Consider the following 19062-nt stretch of genomic DNA (forward strand, 5'->3'; position numbering starts at 1 on the left):
TGGCTCTGCGTCTCTGGGCCTTTCTTCTTCCTCCTTTCCTCTACAGACTTGGCCCTGGAGCTGGGCCCAGCCGGAGCCACAGCTCCTAGTCAGCCCTCCTGGCTGAACTCTCCTTCAGCTTCTCCTCAGGCTGAACTCGACTGACTGACCCTGTTTCTAGTTGGTGCCCACCTTATATACTCCCTCTATGTGTGAGCCCAGGTGACCAGCACCCAATGGGCTCCTAGCTTTACCCAGAGTACTCCCCCTATCTGCCCCTACACTACTGGGATGTTCCACCCCCCTCCCACTCCAGCCAGGGACAGACGCTGTCGTACCTGCACATCTACTTGGTGGGAGTACCGTAGTTCTGTCCCCCGGAAATGGGATGTATGTAGTGCATGCAGCCTACTAAGCTCAGTCCCACACTCCATCCTTACCCGGGAGTGGAATACCACACCTCTGGTTTGAGGTGCAATACCCCTGTAGCAGCCGAGTCCTCAGGGTGCTACACCTGCATGTTCATTGGCTCTGTAAAGAGCGCCAAACATGCAGGGCGGAGACCCGAGCTCCCGCCCGAGTAACCCGGAAATGCTCGGTGCTCGCCGAACATCCCGAGTAGCGTGATGCACGGGCGAGTACCGAGCAGTGTCGAGCATGCTCGCTCAATACTACACATTGCACCACAGACTGTCCAGGAGTTGGCGGATGCTTTAGTCTAGGTCTGGGAGGAGATCCCACAGGAGACCATCCGCAACCTCATCAATAGCATGCCCAGGCGTTGTAGGGAGGTCATACAGGCACGTGGAGGCCACACACAATACTGAGCCTTATTTTGACTTGTTTTAAGGACATTATATAAAAGTACGATCAGCCTGTTGTGTGTTTTTCCACTTTAATTTTGGGGGTGACTCCAAATCCAGGCCTCCATTGGTTAATAAATTTGATTTCCATTGATGATTTTTGTGTGATTTTGTTGTCAGCACATTCAACTTTGTACAGAACAAAGTATTCAATGAGAATATTTCATTCATTCAGATCTAGGATGTGTTATTTGAGTGTTCCCTTTTTTGAGCAGTGTATATACACAGTGTGTCTATCTGTGTCTGTGTGTGACAGCTGAGTGTGTGTACACTTTATGGAACATAATACTATGTTGTGATTGGGGTCTGTGGGGCATCATACAGTGTGTGGGCATTGTTAGGGCTGTATACTATGTGTGAGAGGCTGTTGGGTATCATGCAGTGTTGTGGGCACTATTGGGGCCATATACTATGTGTGGAGGGCTGAGGGGGCATCATAAAGTGTTGTGGGCAAAGTTGGAGCTGTATACTATATGTGGGGGGTTTCAGGGGCATCATACAGAGTTGTTTGCACTGTTGGGGCTGTGGCGCCCCTGAGGGTTCGGTCGCCACAGAGGTATTGCATCTCATCCAGATGTGTGGTACTTCACTCTCAGGTAAGGAAGGAGTATGGCTCAGGATCCTAACACCAGCATTCGCTACACCACATTTCCGGGGGACAGGGCAAGATTGCTCCTACGGGAGAGCACAATCCCTGATCCCTGGCTGGAGTGGGGGGAACCACCTAGAGAGGGGGAACCATGTAGTGGATGGGGTGAAGGATGCAGATCCTGGGAACACTTGAGTGGGAGCAGTATAAAATAGGGACACCATCTTAGAGAGTTCAGTCAGAGGAGGAGAAGTGAAGGAGCAGAGGCTCTGTATGAGCTCTGCTCCAGAGGTGGGCCTAGCCTGTTAGGCCCAGGACTGAAGGAGAGAAGAGAGGAGTGGGAGCAGGAAGGCTCCAGGAACTGAAGGGACCCTAGGGGTACGGGCCGTGCAGAAGGTCACCCGTACGCCCGCTGCTACCAGGAGGTAGAGGGGTCAGGCCAGATAAGGGGAACCGGTCCCTCAACTAGCAGAGAAACAGCAAGGCTCAACTAGATACTGGAAGCTGCAGCACTTTATGTACCGTAAGCCAAAAGTCCACACCAGTCTCACTAAGAAGGTAGCCACATAGGACCCAGGGGACGGAACACACGTCGCCCGCCAAGGCCCGAGGGTACCGGATAGAAGTGTCACTGAGTGTGAGGTGCAGGGAGAAGGCCAGAGAAAAGACACACAGAGGAGGATCCTGCTTAATACTCCGGAGTTACCTGGGGTTCGACTGAACCCCTCACTGAGTGAGCACAGAACGACGAGGGCCGTTACATGGGTCCCTGTAACCAGAACTGCAATAACTGTGAGTAAAGACCTTGGGACTGCATCACACGGACTCTGTTTTCATTACTGACTCCTTGCCCTACAATCACCATCATCCACTCACACTGCCCTGAAGCTACACTCTTCCTGTGGGGAGTTATACCACATGTGCTGCCAAACCATCAGCTTCAGAGGACTGTTCCGCAGCGGCGGCCTCATTGGCCGCACTCCACAGGTGGCGTAGTCGGACATTATAAAACCCCTACACACAAATACTACCCTTAGATTGACCGCCCTGGGTCACAGACCGGGTCACCGCCACAGTGACTACAACCCCCAGTGTCTACCGGCCCGGCTCCGGGTACCCCACGGCCCAGGGGGCACGTCAACTTTGGCGTAGTCGGCAGGATATGAGCCCACCCGTTATCACCGGGTATCGCGCGCCATTATGTGCGTGCTAAAAGACGACAAGATACCACCTCCCATCGTGGGCCAGGTCCCAGAATGGTGCCAGAAGCGGAGCCCGCCCCAAACAGCAGTGGTCATGTATGCAAGTGTGTCCATCAAGGTGGGGGGGGCTGACCCTGAAAGTAACCGACAGCAGATTGCCATGGAACCGCAACAAACTGCCCTGGGACCGCCCCAAAAGGGGAGAGGAGAGAAGAAAACTGGGAGACAGGGCGTGGTCTGGATCAGTCTAGACAGACCGCACCCTGTAGGGAAGATGGAGGACAGCAGCACCAGAGCCCCAGTCAGCGGCCTGCTGCAGGCCGCAGCACCCTACACCTTGGAGGAGCTAGTGGCTAAGCTGCCTCAGGAGGACTCGGAGTTCCTCCGCTCTGGGATGGAAGACCAGGGCCGGAGGATGGAGAGGGCCTAGCGAGACGCCATCACCGGGTGGAGACGGGAGATGGAACAGCGGATGGCGAACCGGCAGCCGACGACGCTACCAAGCACCGGCGGTGCCCCAGCCTTAGCGGAGCCCGACCAGCGCCAGGAGGCGACACGTGAGGCAGGAGCGGTCGCGGGAGCAGGTAGGAGAAGTTTCCCTGTCCCGGGCGCTGCCAGTGTCGACCTGCTCCTGGGCCCCCTGGTGGAGCCGCTGACCCCGAGCGCTACCAACACCAGCCCGCTCCTGACCCCGCAGCAAGGCTCCCAGCCAAGCCCTCCAGCCCCGGGCGCCACCAGCGGCGGCCCCCTCCTAGGCCCCCAGCCAAGCCCTCCAGCCCCCGGCGCCGCCAGCGTCGACCTGCTCCTGGGCCCGCTGGTGGAGCTGCTGACCCCAGGCGCCACCAGCGGCGGCCCGCACCTGACCCCGCCGCAAGGTCCACAAGTCCCGGGCGCACCTGCCCTGCATGTCCCGCAAGCCCAGACACCGCCACCTCCGGGCACCGGCACAGCCAGCCAGCTTCTGGGTCCCCTGCAGGAACCAACTCCCCCACCAGCCAAGTGGGTATACAGACGTCGCCGGTGGGACTGGTCCATGGAGGTGGAGGACCAGCGGCCCTCGCTCCTACCCGCTCCGCAGCCTGCTGCCATCTCCCGGTTGCCGGAAGACGAGGCCCAGTTTGAGTGGGATCACTCTTTGGAGGACTTGATGGGGTTGTCCCAGGAGACCAGGGCAGCCGCAGCCCATCGCAAAGAGTTCTGCCACCAGCAGCTGGTCCAATTTGAAAAAGAGCGCAGCTCACGGCGCGTGCGGTGGGAGAAATTAGAGGCCCAGAATATGCAGGAAAAGACCCGGGCCTGCCAGGCCAACAAAGCCACCCACGGTCCCAAGGAAGAAGGGACCGTAGTTAAATTCAATTTGGATGCCGGGTGGGGATTCATCGGGGACCCACACACAGACATTGATCTGTTCGTCAACAGGAGGGACGTGGAGTCCCACCTAATAGCAGGTCACCCTGATAGGGACCTCTACCCCGGAGACATCGTGACCTATACCCGTCACAAAGGAGTCAGAGGCTGGTACGCCTTAAATGTCCACAAGGTGGTAGAAGAGCACGGCTTCTACCAGTATGAAGCTGAAGACCCGGCTGGGTCAGCTTGTGATGAACTAGAGCCTCCCTGGAGGGAGCAATACTACTAAGGACTGCCAGTAGTAATCAGTACCCGTACAGCAGCATAGACGCTGCAGGTTCACCGTTTGTGTTTCTACCAGGTTGTTTAGTTACCCGTAAAGGGTCCAGAGACTAACCGACTGAGGACTGGGAGCAGCCGCTTCTTGTAAATAGTTGCACCTCTTGAGGTGCCCCTTATTGGTTTTATAAGAACTACAACGAGTGACCTCAGAACAAAAACCAGTTGTAGGTGACCGAAGACGAGGTCCAGCATCTGGATCGTCTAAGCCCTGCAGCCACCCCAGGGCCTCCGTTGAGGGTTTGGGACGGGTCCCTCATATTCATGTTTACAAGTTTGCACTTTATCGAAAAATGGACACCTGGTTGCAGGCATTACTGTGACCGGTTGACCAAAAGTTTTACTTGAAAATGTGTTGATATGAAGAATGTTTATATTAAAAATGTCTTATATGTGTGAAGAAATATTTTAGAAGTGTGAAGAGAAATGTCCTTTAAAAAGTATCCATAATGTTATATAATATGATGCATCCAAAAATTTGCATGTCCTAATTTACCCTGTCTTTTGCTCTGTTCCAGCCTCCGGATGTGCTGTGTTTTACCAGGGGGGGGTGTGGCGCCCCTGAGGGTTCGGTCGCCACAGAGGTATTGCATCTCACCCAGAGGTGTGGTATCTCACTCCCAGGTAAGGAAAGAGTACAGCTCAGGACCCTAACACCAGCATTCACTACACCACATTTCCGGGGGACAGGGCGAGATTGCTCCTACGGGAGAGCACAGTCCCTGGTCCCTGGCTGGAGTGGGGGGAACCACCTAGAGAGGGGGAACTATGTAGTGGATGGGGTGGAGGACATAGATACTGGGAGCACATGTGTAGGAGGTATAAAAGTAAGGAACCATCTTGGTTCAGACAGAAGAGCAGGTGGAGTTCCAGTCAGACAGACTGAGGAGAAGTCAGGGAGCAGAGGCTCTGTATGAGCTCTGCTCCAAAGGCGGGCCAAGTCAGGAGGCCTGAGCCTGAGAGAGAGGAGAGGGAGCAGGACGGCTCCAGGAATGAGGAGTGAAGGGACCCTAGGGGTACGGGCCGTGCAGCAAGCCACCCGTACCAGGAGGTAGAGGGGTCAGGCCAGAACAGGAAACCGGGTCCTTCAACTAGTAGAGAAACAGCAAATGCTTAACTAGTAACCGGAGGCTGCAGCATTTCAAGTACTGCAGACCACAAGTCCACACCAGTACACTAAGAAGGTATCCGCACAGGACCCAGGGGACAGAACACACGTCGCCCGCCAAGGCCCGAGGGTACCGGATGGAAGTGGCGCTGGGTGTGAGGTGCAGGAAGAGGCCAGAGGAAGGTACACAGAACGGGGTCCTGATAAGTGCTCTGGAAATACCTGAGGGTGGACTGAACCGCTCACTGAGTACGCACAGCACGACGGGGGAAGATTGCTTGGTACCTGTAATCTAAACTACAACAACAGTGAGTAAAGACCCTGGGACTGCACTATCCTGTCTCTGTGTTCCTTGCGGCGCCAGCACTCATAGCACTAGAACGCCCTGGACAATCACCACCATCATCCAAGCACGCTGCCCTGAAGCTACACTCCTCCTGTGGGGAGTCACATCACCTTGCTGCACATACCACCAGCTTCAGCGGACTGCTCCGCAGTGGCGGTTACCAATGACCGCAATCCACAGGTGGCTTAGTTGGACATTAACATTTGTACATATAGACTACTCCCTTGGTTTGACCGCCCTGGGTCACGGACCGGGTCACCACCACGGTGACTACAACCCCCAGCATCTACAAGGCCCGGCTCCGGGTATCCCCATGGCTCAGGGGGCGCGTCATCATGGCCAGGTATTTTTGACAAGGTAGGAAAAGTTTTCAAAGATGGTCAAGCAATACCTGGCCGACCAAACCAGCTTATTTGTTAATTCCTCTGCGACCTTCAGCTATTGGGTCTCAAAGCTGGACACCTGGCATGAGCTGTCCCTCTATGCCTTGGAGGTGTTGTGCTGCACTGCCGCTAGGGTCTTGTCTCAGCAGATTTTTAGTGCCAAAGGGGGGTCATAACGGACAGGCGCTTTCTCCTGCAACAGAAAGGCTGACTGATAACAATGAACAAAGCATGGATTATACCAGGCTTTTACACACCACCTGATGACAACAGCATATAAAGTGTTTTTAATGTTCTATATTTGAATGAGGCCTGCCAGTTGTTGCCTTCTAGGGTCTATGGATGACCTTACTTATAATTTGTTCCTGCCTTTGTACTTGTGCAAAGCCTTTATGAATGTAGGAGTACCACAACTACACTTTGTTCACAATATTTGAATGAAGCACTACAGTTGGTGCCTTCAAGAGAGTATGGATAACCCTGCTTGTAATTTTTGGCAGGATTTGCACTTAGTGCATAGCCTTTATGAGTCTAGGAGTACCACTACATGACAATTTGAACAGAATGTGTATGAGACCCTCCTTTATGTCTAATACAGGGTGTATCCGAGTCGATAATTTTTGGCAGTTCGTGCTTCCTTCATAAATTACACTGAAGTTTACTATTTTTTCATAAAAAAAACAATTTTGGTTTACTTAAATTATAATTTTTTTAAAATACAAGTTATTATACAGGAAACATATTTCTTAACATTTTTTTTCATCTAAAATGCAATTTATCGTTGATTTGGAATGTTTTATTGTCAGTCCTTAAAGTGGAGTAAAAGTGTGAAACCATTGTTCTCAGCTGTGATCTGGGAGTCAGAGATGCTTCCAGGGGTCTTCCCCATGCTGTTCTCCTTCCATTCAGCACCTTTCTCATCCATTTGAACATTTTGTCTGCCCCCGAGACCTCCTTGTAGGGTCTGCCGGAATAATGCTCAGATTTCTCATTGACTCCCATTATACTCTTTACTCGAAACGAGCACCCGAGCATTAGGAATTGTTTGGTCCGAGTAAGGAGCATTTTAGTTACTCGTGCATGCGTCCTGCAGTCACCGAGCACTGATCAGTGACACAAATCACTAATCGGCACTCGTGCTCGCTATTTTCCAGTAATTTTTTTTCCTCTAATCCCCGACCTCCACCCTTCCTTTACACCACTTCCGTGCATGCGTCCTGCAGCCGCCGAGCCGCTGATCAGACGCACATCACTAATTGGAACCAATGCTCACATTTGGCTAGGACTTTTTTCTTTCCTTTCTATTTTTTTTATCCTCTTTTTTCACCAGATCTGTGTATGCGTCCTACAGCCATTGAGCGCTGATCGGCATCCGATTATTTATTTTTTTTGTGTGTGATAAAAGAATTTAAAAAAATTAGAGTAATTAATAGGACTAGAATAGGGACAGTAAAAATATACATGGTGTGGTAGCCTTTTTATACATGGTGTGGTAGGTCGACTTGCTCGGCCGCTTCCGGAAGTAGACTCAGGAACCAGGTTTTCTCTGCAGGCGTTATTATATGGCATAATGCTGTCACATCAGGTGTTAGTGCAGTACAGAGGGAAAAGGGAAAGGGAGCCCAGACACTAGGGAAAGGGGGAAGTGGAGACCTCCTAGTCTAGTCTAGCATCACTGTTTCTCAACTACCGCCCCTATATTGACTCTTCAGCAATCGCTGCACGCGTGCCTCGCCCTACTTTCCCTCATGTATGGCTACGGCTAGGGATGGAAAGAGATGAGCACTAGTCAACCGCCACTAAACACTATAGACAACAAGGGAAGACAAAACGGGGAAATTGCTTAGCTTTAGATCAGTTCAAATATACACACGGCCTCAAGCTTCAGAAAGGACTAAGTGCTGCTCCTGATAAGCCTCACAAGTGGAAATGAATGTAGCCGGCGACTCCCTCTCAGACACACCAGGTATATATATGACACGCCCCCTGGGCCGCGCGCGTGTGGGGAAACCCGGAACCGGACTCATTGCGGATGCTGGGGGTTGTAGTCTTCGTGCGGCGGGGACCCGGTCCCGTGGCTCAGGGTGGTCAACTCAAATGGCAGTCTATTTGTGTGGTTTTTATGATATTAAATGTCCGACTACGCCACCCGTGGATTGCGGTCAGGATGAACCGCCGCTACAGGGCAGACCGCTGAGGCTGGTGTTGTGAGTGCAGCAGAGTGTAGTACAACTCCCCACTGGAGGAGTGTAGTCTCAGGGCAGTGTATGCGGAGGATGGGAGTGATGGTGCAGGAGTAGCAGTGACGACACAGAGTCAGTGATGCAGTCCAGGGTCTTTACTCACAGTTCTTATTATCCAGACCACTTCTGCAGGTAACGGCTGCCTAAGTCGTACTGTGCTCACCAGCCTCTGCTCCCACCTCCTGCTCCCTCTTCTTCTCTCACTGAACTGTCTTCTCTTTTAGTGCTTGCTGGGCCTCACAGGCTAGGCCCGCCTCCGGAGCAGAGCTCCACAGAGGCCCTGCTCTGTCACTTCCTCTCTCAGACTGAACACTGATCTAAGATGGTGCCCACCTTTTATACCTCCCTCTAGGTGCACCCAGGAACTACCTCCTCCCTGCTCCTGCACTACAGGGTTCCCACTTCCTCGATGTTCCCTCCCCCCACTCCAGCCAGGGACAGGGACTGTCGTGCTCTACTTGGAGCATATCGGTCGCCCTGCCCCCTGGAAATGTGGTGTAATGCATGCAGGTGTCAGGGTCCTGATCCACACTGCATCCATACCTGAGAGTGAGATATCGCACATCTGGCTGAGATGCAATACCTCTGTAGCAACCGAGCCCTCGGGGTGCTACATATACACCCAGGCCAGAGAGCTAATTAGCAAGAGAGAGGTAGCCACTTGGTCCTAAAGACAGATTCTTATCTACAATCTTATCTTATCTGTAAAGCCAAACGTAGAGATCTCCTGCAACCCACTGCAGGGCGACTGTTTGTCACCTTTGACACACTTGCGATAGTAGCCCCCCCTCTACGAGTGGCCTCAGGACCGGGTTTCTCAGGAAAAGAGGTGTGGAATGAGCTAACCAATCTGGGAACGTTCACCTCTGACGCTGAAACCCACATCCTCTCCTCTGGACTATGGCCTTTTCAGTGCACCAAGTATTGTAAAGAACGACATTTGAGATGAGAATCTACAATCCTCAAAATCTGGAACTCCAGATTACCATCAACCAGTACTGGGGGCGGTGGTAGACTTGAGGGTTCAAGAGGTTCACATACCTTTTGAGTAAGGATATGTGGAACACATTGTGGACCTTTAAGGGCCTGAAGAAGTTCAAGATGAAACGCTGCTGGGTTAATGACGGCGGTTATTTTATAGGGCTTATTAGCCTAGGTCCCAGCTTCCAAGAAGGAACTTTTAATCTTATATTCGTGGTAGACAACCACACAAAATCATTCACATTCAGGTCCAGACCTGACAAGCGTTTTCTGTCGGCCATACGTTTATACCTGTTTCAGATGGTCTTTAAGTTTCAAAGAACACCCTGCCATATGGAGGAGAGCAATGATGTAAACCGTTCCTCCTCAGAAACTCATGAAGCTCTTCCCCCACTGAAGGTACCAAACTGTGGATGATAACCATATGTACCGAAGAACGGTGACCTGCCAGTGGATTCTTGACGATGATTATTGATGGCAAATTCTGCTGGCGGTAAGTAGGATGCCCAATCCTCCTGATTTTCGGAAACGAAACACCTGAGGTATGTCTCCAAGTTCTGATTGACACGCTCGGTCTGACCATTCGACTGAGGGTAGAAGGCAGATGAAAAGGACTTCTGCACCCCCAGTCGAGAACAGAATGCCTTCCAGAACTTGGAAACAAACTGGGTCCCCTGATCAGACACCACATCGGAGAGAACCCCGTGAAGCTTCACAATATAATTTATGAACACCTGAGCAAGTGTCTTGGCATTGGGAAGTGCAGGTAATGCGACAAAGTGAACCATTTTACTGAACCTATCTACTACCACCAAAACCACCGTTTCACCTGCAGAAACCGGTAGGTCAGTAATAAAATGCATGGACAAGTGTGTCCATGACCTACTAGGGATAAGTAGCGGAAGAAGAGTACCAGACGGAGGAGTATACGAAACCTTAGAATGCGCGCAAATACTACAAGCAGCTAAGTGTTCAATTGGATCCCGATGCAACCCCAGCCACCAAAAACGACGAGAGAGGAGGTCTGCAGTTGCCTTACCACCTGGATGCTCAGCAAGCACAGAGTTATGATGTTCCTTGATTACTTTGCGGCGCAGGTCAGATGGTACAAATAACTTTCCTGAAGGGCAGAAGGCAGGGGCGTCCCCCTGAGCCTCCAACACCTCACCGTCCAGTTCAGGATACAGAGCGAAAATGACTACCCCTTTCTGTAATATCAGGGCAGGGTTCTCATGGTCACCACCACCAGGGAAGCTCCGGGACAAAGCATCAGCCTTGACATTTTTGACCCCTGGACGAAGAGTGACAACAAAATTGAACCCAGGGTTGAGACATTTAGCTGACTGGAGATATGACGGGTTCTTATGGTCAGTAATAACAGTAATAGGATGGACAGCCTCCTCCAACTAATGTCGACATTACTTGAACGCCAATTTGATCGCCAAAAGTTCCCTATTACCCATGTCATAATTTCTCTCTGCTGAAGACAATTTTTTAGAAAAGAAGGCGCATGGATGCCATTTACCAGGGGATGAACCCTGAGACAACACAGCCCCAACCCCAACATCAGAAGCATCAACCTCCACATTAAAGGGTTGAGAAACATCGGGTTGACTGAGTATAGATGCAGTGGCAAAATGGTTCTTTAAGGAAGAAAAAGCCTGGAGGGAAGAATCAGGAAGAGGGTATGGATCATGGACGGTAATTTGATGTAATTCCCCGAAATCTAAACAGGGACGTAGACCGCCATATTTTTTCTTCACAAAGAAGAACCCTGCCGCCACTAGCGAAGATGAGGGTCTGATATATCCCTTCTCCAGACAAAGGAAAAAAAATTACAGCTTTTTTTTTTTTCTTTTCAAAACGTGCTCGGCCGGCTATAATGTCACGCCAGGAGTTAGTGCAACACAAAGGGAAAAGGGAAAGGAGGAAGTAGAGACCTCCTAGTATGGTCTAACGTCACCCTGTCTTAACTACCGTACCTATATTGCCTCTTCAGCAATCACCGTATGCGTGCCTCGTCCTACTTTCCCTGGCGTACGGCTACGGCTAGGGATGGAAGGAGATGAGAACTAGTCAACCTCCACTAAACACTATAGACAACAAGAGAAGACAAAACAGGGGAAAATTGCTTAGCTTTAGATGATTTCAAATATACACATGGCCTCAAGCTCCAGAAAGGATGAAGTGCTGCTCCTGATAAGCCTCACAAGTAGAAATGAATATAGCCGGCGACTCCCTCTCAGACACACCAGGTATATATACACCCAGGCCAGAGAGCTAATTAGCAAGAGAGAGGTAGCTACTTGGTCCTAAAGACAGCCTCTTATCTAAGAAGCTGTCTGCAATGCCAAACGTAGATGTCTCCTGCAACCCACTGTAGGGCGACTGTCTGTCACCTCTGACACACCCGTGACAAAAGCTCTGCAACTCCAGCAAAGATAAACACAGCCTTACTAGCAAAACAACATAACAAAAGATAAACAATAGCACAGTCCATATGTGTATGTGCCATTCACCCACACAGGTTATGTCCACCCTTCAGCTCTGTCCTGAGCTATGGCTGTCCAGTCTGGAGACCTTGCCTCTCCAAACACAGCACAAAGAAAAAAAAACAGGACTGAACAATTAAAGCTTGCTCAGCCACACCCTGAGGAGGAGGTATGGGGAATGACTTCCCTCACATCACTACATCATTCCCATAAAACCACACCCTTTAAAAGAGGTAACCCACAGCATATAACATGCTGGCAGAGATTCAGTAGGTCTCAGTTCACACAGGAGAGAATCCTGAGTGACACATACCTCCCCTCGCATATAATACCAGTGACTCTGTCACATATTCCCCCCCTCTGCCAAAAGCTGGGGGGCACCTTCAGTCACCCAGCAGGGAATTCTGGAGAGGGCAGTAGCATTAGCGTGTAACTTCGCAGGTCTATGCTCCATGTGAAAATTAAAGTCTTTGAGACCTAAGAACCACCTAGTTGCTCAGGCATTCTTACCCTTCTTTTCCCTCAACCATCTCAAAGGGGCATAGTCTGACACCAATTTAAACTTTTGGCCAAGTAGGTAATATCTTAGCATGTGTATGGCTCATTTTATGGCTAAGCATTCTTTCTTCACAATGGCATAATTTTTCTCACAGGATGAGAGCTTCCGGCTCATATACAGGATGGGATGCTCTTCCCCATTTATCTCCTGTGACGGCACGGCTCCTAGGCCAACTTCTGAGGCATCTGTCTGGAGCACAAACTCTTTAGTAAAGTCTGGTGCAACCAGGACCGGCTGCTTACAGAGTGCCAGCTTCAGCTGTTGGAACGTCATCTCGGTTTCAACCGTCCATTTCGCCCTCGTTGATTTTGTGCCTTTCAGAAGGTCCGTCAGTGGTGCGGCAATCATATAAAAATTTGGGATAAACCGCCGGTAATATCCCACGATTCCAAGAAACGCTCTCACCTGCTTCTTGGAGAGCGGTTGCAGCTAGTTCTGAATTGCCTCGTTCTTATTGACCTGTGGCTTAATTTCGCCTCTCCCAACTATGTAGCTTAAGTACTTGGCCTCCTTTTTTTGTTATTTTCTGTAAAGTAGTTAAAAATTATATACATTTCTCTTCATGTTTTGAATTAGAAAACAGTGTGTAATGTTCCCAATGCTGGAAATAAAAACTAGTATAAAGATTTTGTGCTTAACTCATGTTTTTGGACACGCTGCTATTGTTTTGAACACTACTGTATTAAAATGAAGTCTGTGTTCTAAAAGCCAAGTAGCGCTCCTTCCTATCCAACCCCTGCTGTGTGCTCAAACATTAGTGTACAACCACATATGGGGTATCACTGTGTTCAGTAAAAATTGCAAAACAAATTATGGGGTCCATTTTCTCCTATTACCACTTGTGTAAATTATAAATTTGGTGCTAAAACAGTATTTTAGTATAAAAAAATAATTTTTTGTTCTCACGTCTGGAAGTTATAAAGTTTTGTGAATCACCTGTAAGTTAAAAATACTCAATACATCCCTAGATAAATTCCTTGAGGGGACTAGTTTCCAAAATTGGGTCCCTTGTGGTGGCTTCTGCTGTTTTCGCATGTCAGGGGCTTTCCAAATGCGACATGGCATTCACAATATATTCCAGACCAATAGCTCTCTTTCCTTTCCTAGTCCTGCCATGTGCCCAAATAGAAGTTTTTGATCATCGCGTTATTTTTTAACCTATTGTACATTGTGAAAATAATCAATTTGGGGCTAAAACGTCATTTTTGTGAAATAAATGACAATTTTCAATATGACGACCTAATGTTAACAAATTATGTGTAGTACCTGTGGTTTACAAATGCTCACTATACATAACCCTGGATAAAATCCTTGAGGGGTGTAGTTTTCAAAATGGGGTAACTTGAGGGGGGATTTCCACTGTTTAGGCACATCAGGGGCTCTCCAAATGCGACATGACACCCGCAGACCATTCCATCAAAGTCTGCTTTCCAAAACGTCACTCCTTCCTTTCCGAGCCCTGCCATGTGCCCAAACAATAGTTTTCCCCTACATATGGGATATCGGCGTACTCAGGAGCAATTGCACAACAAATTTTTGGGTCCATTTTCTCCCATTACCCTTGTGGGAAAAAAATTTGGGGCTAAAAGTATATTTTTGTGGTAAAAAATAGATTTTTTTTTATTTTCACGGCTCTGCGTTATAAACTTTTGTGAAGCACCTGGGCGTTCAAGGTGCTCACCAGGCATCTACATGCATTCCTTGAGAGGTCTAGTTTCCAAAATCGTGTCACTTGTAGGGGTTTTCACTGTTTAGGCACATATGGGGCTCTCCAAACGACATGGCGTCTGCTCTCGATTCCAGCTATTTTTGCATTCAAAAAGACATTATGCTCCTTCCCTTCCGAACCCTGCCGTGCGCCCAATCAGTAGTTTTATCCCACATATAGGGTATTGGCATACTCAGGACCAATTACACAACAATTTTTGGTGTCCATTTCTCCTGTTACCCTTGTGAAAATAAAAAAAATGGGGCTAAAGTAAAATTTTTGTGGAAAAAATGTTTATTTTTTCCTTGCCATTGCTTTAGTTCCTGTGAAGCACCTGAAAGGTTAATAAACTTCTTGAATGTGGTTTTGAGGAATTAAGGGGTGCAATTTTTAGAATAGTATCCCTTTTGGATATTTTGTGTCATATATGCCCCCCAAAGTCAATTCAAATGTGATGTGGTCCCTAAAAAAATATTTAGTAAATTTTGTTGTAAAAATGAGAAATCACTGGTCAAATCTTGTCCCTTATAACTTCCTAACAGAAAAAACGATGTTTCAAAAAGGACGCAGATGTATAGTAAGCATGTGGGAAATGTTATTTATTAACTATTTTGTGCGACATGACACTCTGATTTAAGGGCGTAAGAACTAAAAGGTTGAAAATTGTGAAATTTTAAAAATTTTCGCCAAATTTCCGATATTTTCACAAATAAATGAAAGTCATATTGAAAAAATGTTACCACTATTATGAAGTACAATATGTCATGAAAAAAACAGTCTCAAAATCAGTGGGATCCGTTGAAGCGTTAAAGAGTTATTACCACATAAATTGACATTGGTCAAACTTCAAAAATTTGGGCAGGTCATTAAGGTCAAAATTGGCTTGGTCACTAAGGAGTTAAGGAAGATTTGGCGGTATGAAACATGTTGTTGTTTTGCTTTAATAATAATAATAATAATCTTTATTCATATAGCGCCAACATATTCCTCAGCGCTTTACAATTCAGGTCCATATACAACAGTCATAAGTAACATAGCTAAAGATAATACAATAATTAAAGCAAAACTAATGAGGACCCTGCTGGTAAGAGCTTACAATCTATAATGAGGTGGGGGGACACAAAGTACAGGGGCTTATTTACAATGATGGTCCGCCATCTTGAGGGGATGAGGGAGAGATAAAGGCTGCAGGAGCTGTCACCAGCCAGGATTTGTAGGGGTTTTGGGTGCGGTGGAGTGACTTATGTTTGGAGAAATAATGAATGGGCTATAAATATATAAAAGGACTTTGATTAAGGAGCGTGATAGGCCGCCCTAAACAGATGTGGTTTTAGGGAGCACCTATCTTCGAGGAGTTAAGACTAAATCAGGGCCGGCGTCAGCACCCGGCGCACCCGGGCAAATGCCGGGGCCCTGAGCAGGCAGAGGGGCCCACTGGCGGTCACGCACCCCGCTGGGCTATGGGCGGAGGAGAGCGGTGTCAGCGCCCGCCCTTCTCCGCCGCTTGCTCAGGGCCCCGGCAGCTGGATACTTACCTCTCCCCGTGCCGCCGCAGATCCGCTGTCTTCCTGCTCTGCGCTCCCTGTGACGTCTCAGGTCAGAGGGCGCAGTGACACCTTTACACCGCGCCCTCCCCTGAGCCGTCACAGGGAGCGCTGAGCGGGAAGACGCCGACAACGCTGGAGTCCGGACCCGAGCAGCGGCAGCAGGTGAGAAGGGAGGTGAGTATTTGATTTTTTTTTTTATGTATGGAGGCATGGGGCATTATAAAGAGGGGGGGGGGATTCCTGCATGGGGCATTATAAAGAGGAGGGGTGACAGCCTGCATGGGGCATTATAAAGAGGGGGGGGGGATTCCTGCATGGGGCATTATAAAGAGGAGTGGTGACAGCCTGCATGGGGCATTATAAGGTGGGGAACAGCCTGCATGGGGCATTATAAAGAGGGGGGGGACATCCTGCATGGGGCATTATAAAGAGGAGGGGTGACAGCCTGTATGGGGCATTATAAGGTGGGGAACAGCCTGCATGGGGCATTATAAAGGGGGGGGCAGCCTGTATGGGGCATTATGTGGGGGGGTAACAGCCTGCATGGAGCATTAAAAGGGGGGGGCTGTATGGGGCATTATGTGGGGGGGAACAGCCTGCATGGAGCATTATAAGGGGGGGCAACCTGTATGGGGCATTATGTGGGGGGTAACAGCCTGCATGCAGCATTATATGGGGGCCAGTATCCTGTATGGAGCGTTATAAGGGGACCGGTATCCTGTATGGAGCGTTATATGGGGGCCAGTATCCTGTATGGAGTTTTATAAGGGGACCAGTATCCTGTATGGAGCGTTATATGGGGGCCAGTATCCTGTATGGAGCTTTATAAGGGGACCAGTATCCTGTATGGAACGTTATATGGAGGCCAGTATTCTGTATGGAGCCTTATATGGGGGCCAGTATTCCGTATGGAGCCTTATATGGAAGCCAGTATTCCGCATGGAGCCTTATATGGGGGCCAGTATTCCGCATGGAGCCTTATATGGGGGTCAGTATTCCGCATGGAGCCTTATATGGGGGCCAGTATTCCGCATGGAGCCTTATATGGGGGTCAGTATTCCGCATGGAGCCTTATATGGGGGTCAGTATTCCACATGGAGCCTTATATGGGGGCCAGTATTCCGCATGGAGCCTTATATGGGGGTCAGTATTCCGCATGGAGCCTTATATGGGGGTCAGTATTCCGCATGGAGCCTTATATGGGGGCCAGTATTCCGTATGGGGCCTTATATGGGGGTCAGTATTCCGCATGGAGCCTTATATGGGGGTCAGTATTCCGCATGGAGCCTTATATGGGGGCCAGTATTCCGCCTGGAGCCTTATATGGGGGTCAGTATTCCGCATGGAGCCTTATATGGGGGTCAGTATTCCGCATGGAGCCTTATATGGGGGTCAGTATTCCGTATGGGGCCTTATATGGGGGCCAGTATTCTGTATGGGGCCTTATATGGGGGCCAGTATTCCGTATGGAGCCTTATATGGGGGCCACTATTCTGTGTGGAGCGATTCACCGGTTTCTGAGCTATTGTGGAATTTATAATAGATATCACTCATGTAATGTAAGAAGTGAAATCTTTGCATTGTACTAATATATATATATATATATATATTTCTCCGCCGTGTCTCTGCATCATGAATCGTGGTATGTGTTAAAGGGGCCCACTGAGACTCTTTCGCCCGGGGCCCAGAAAAACCTGGAGCCGGCCCTGGACTAAATGAACAGGTCACCAGCCAATATCTGTACATATGTACAGATATTAAGTGCTGGGGGCAAAACTTAGATTAGTGACATGACTTGATAGTCTTGCTAAAAATTATCTGTTTTTAGTGAACACTTAAATCCATAGACAGTAGGAATGAACCTGATGCACTCCTGAGAACTGGTGCAGCACAGAAAAAGTCATGGACGTGAGAGTGGGAGGTCCTGATTATGGAGGATATTAGTCTTGGCTCATTGGAGTGTAGATATGGTAGTAGACTGACATATGGGAGGAGTTGTAGAACAGTGCAGCACTGTGGAGAGCTTTGTGGGAGAGTGCAATGACTGGTACTGTGGAGGCGCCGGTGTAGCTGCTGGACAGAAATATGAGCCTGGCTGCTGCATTCAGAATAATGACAAATGCAGTTAGTGTTAAGAAGCACAATTAGTGAGTTACAATTAGTTGTGAACTCAAGATGAAAAAAAATCAGAGCAACAGTAACAGCTTTTATTTTAATTTTTTTATTATTAATAATAGGATAGAAGGTTAAGACATGAACAAAACCATGAATATTATTAATAGATGAAATCATAGTCATGAACACAGCTGGGGTCAGATACCAGGTGATCAGTAAAAGCCAAGTCAGGCGAGTAGTATGAATACCGCGGAGCCTGATGATAGAGGCAAAACATATCCGGGTAAAGATGTTCCAGTGAGAAGGCCACAGGAAGCTGGTGAAGGTCCTTCTATACAGGTTCAGCAGTGATGGGGGATCTGCTGCATTTCTGGGCGCTAGATGCGGAGGTTTTCAGTCTTTTAGATGATGCTGGGGGAACAGTGACAACATGCACATATCCGAGCAGCCCTGGACAATCCACGCCGGCAGGATGATAAGATCCGGCGGAGGAGGGAACCTATGAGCAGAGAAATAAATATAATGTAAGTAATGGGACTCCGTATTACATGATACCACTGCGTGGACACTGCGGCCAAACGGCAGAGGAATCTTATCATACAGAGGTCAGGGATCATTGTTAGCCATCATACATGCGACAATCCCATCACTGACAGATGACATCTGCTCCACATGAATTATTCTCACTGACATCACACAACATAGAGCTGATTCTCACACTTACCTCGTCTCCTTCCTCTCTTTTCTTCATTTTCTGAGTTTTGTTCCTGTGTACTCAGATTTTTTTCAGATTTCCTTTCTTTCTGAGCTGGAAATTCTGATCAGAAAGTAAAAAAAACCCTCAGTAACAATATATTCTTATAGGATCTGCTTTGTATTTATAATGTAAGTAAAGGAGCTGATTCTCACACTTACCTCGTCTCTTTTGCCTCTTTTCTTTATTTTCTGAGTTTTGTTGCTCTCTAAGCAAATACAGCGAAGATTTTCTTTTCTCGAGAGCTGGAATTTCTGATCAGAAAGTAGAAAAAAAAAAACAGTAACAATATATTCTTATAAGATCTGCTTTGTGTCTATAATGTAAGTAAAGGGACGACTTATTACTTGATACTACTGTGCGGTCACTGTGGCTGAACGACAGAGGAATCTTATTCATAAAGAGGTCAGGGATCATTGTTAGCCATCATATATGTGATGGTCCGTACTGGACATCTAGTGTCTCCCGGAAGTCTGTGTTACTGTTTTGGTTCAGCAGTCCGAA

Source organism: Phyllobates terribilis, unplaced genomic scaffold (genome assembly GCF_046119375.1).
Source record: "Phyllobates terribilis strain yellow unplaced genomic scaffold, ASM4611937v1 Scaffold_1036__1_contigs__length_458957, whole genome shotgun sequence".
In the NCBI taxonomy this organism is placed as follows: Eukaryota; Metazoa; Chordata; class Amphibia; order Anura; family Dendrobatidae; genus Phyllobates; species Phyllobates terribilis.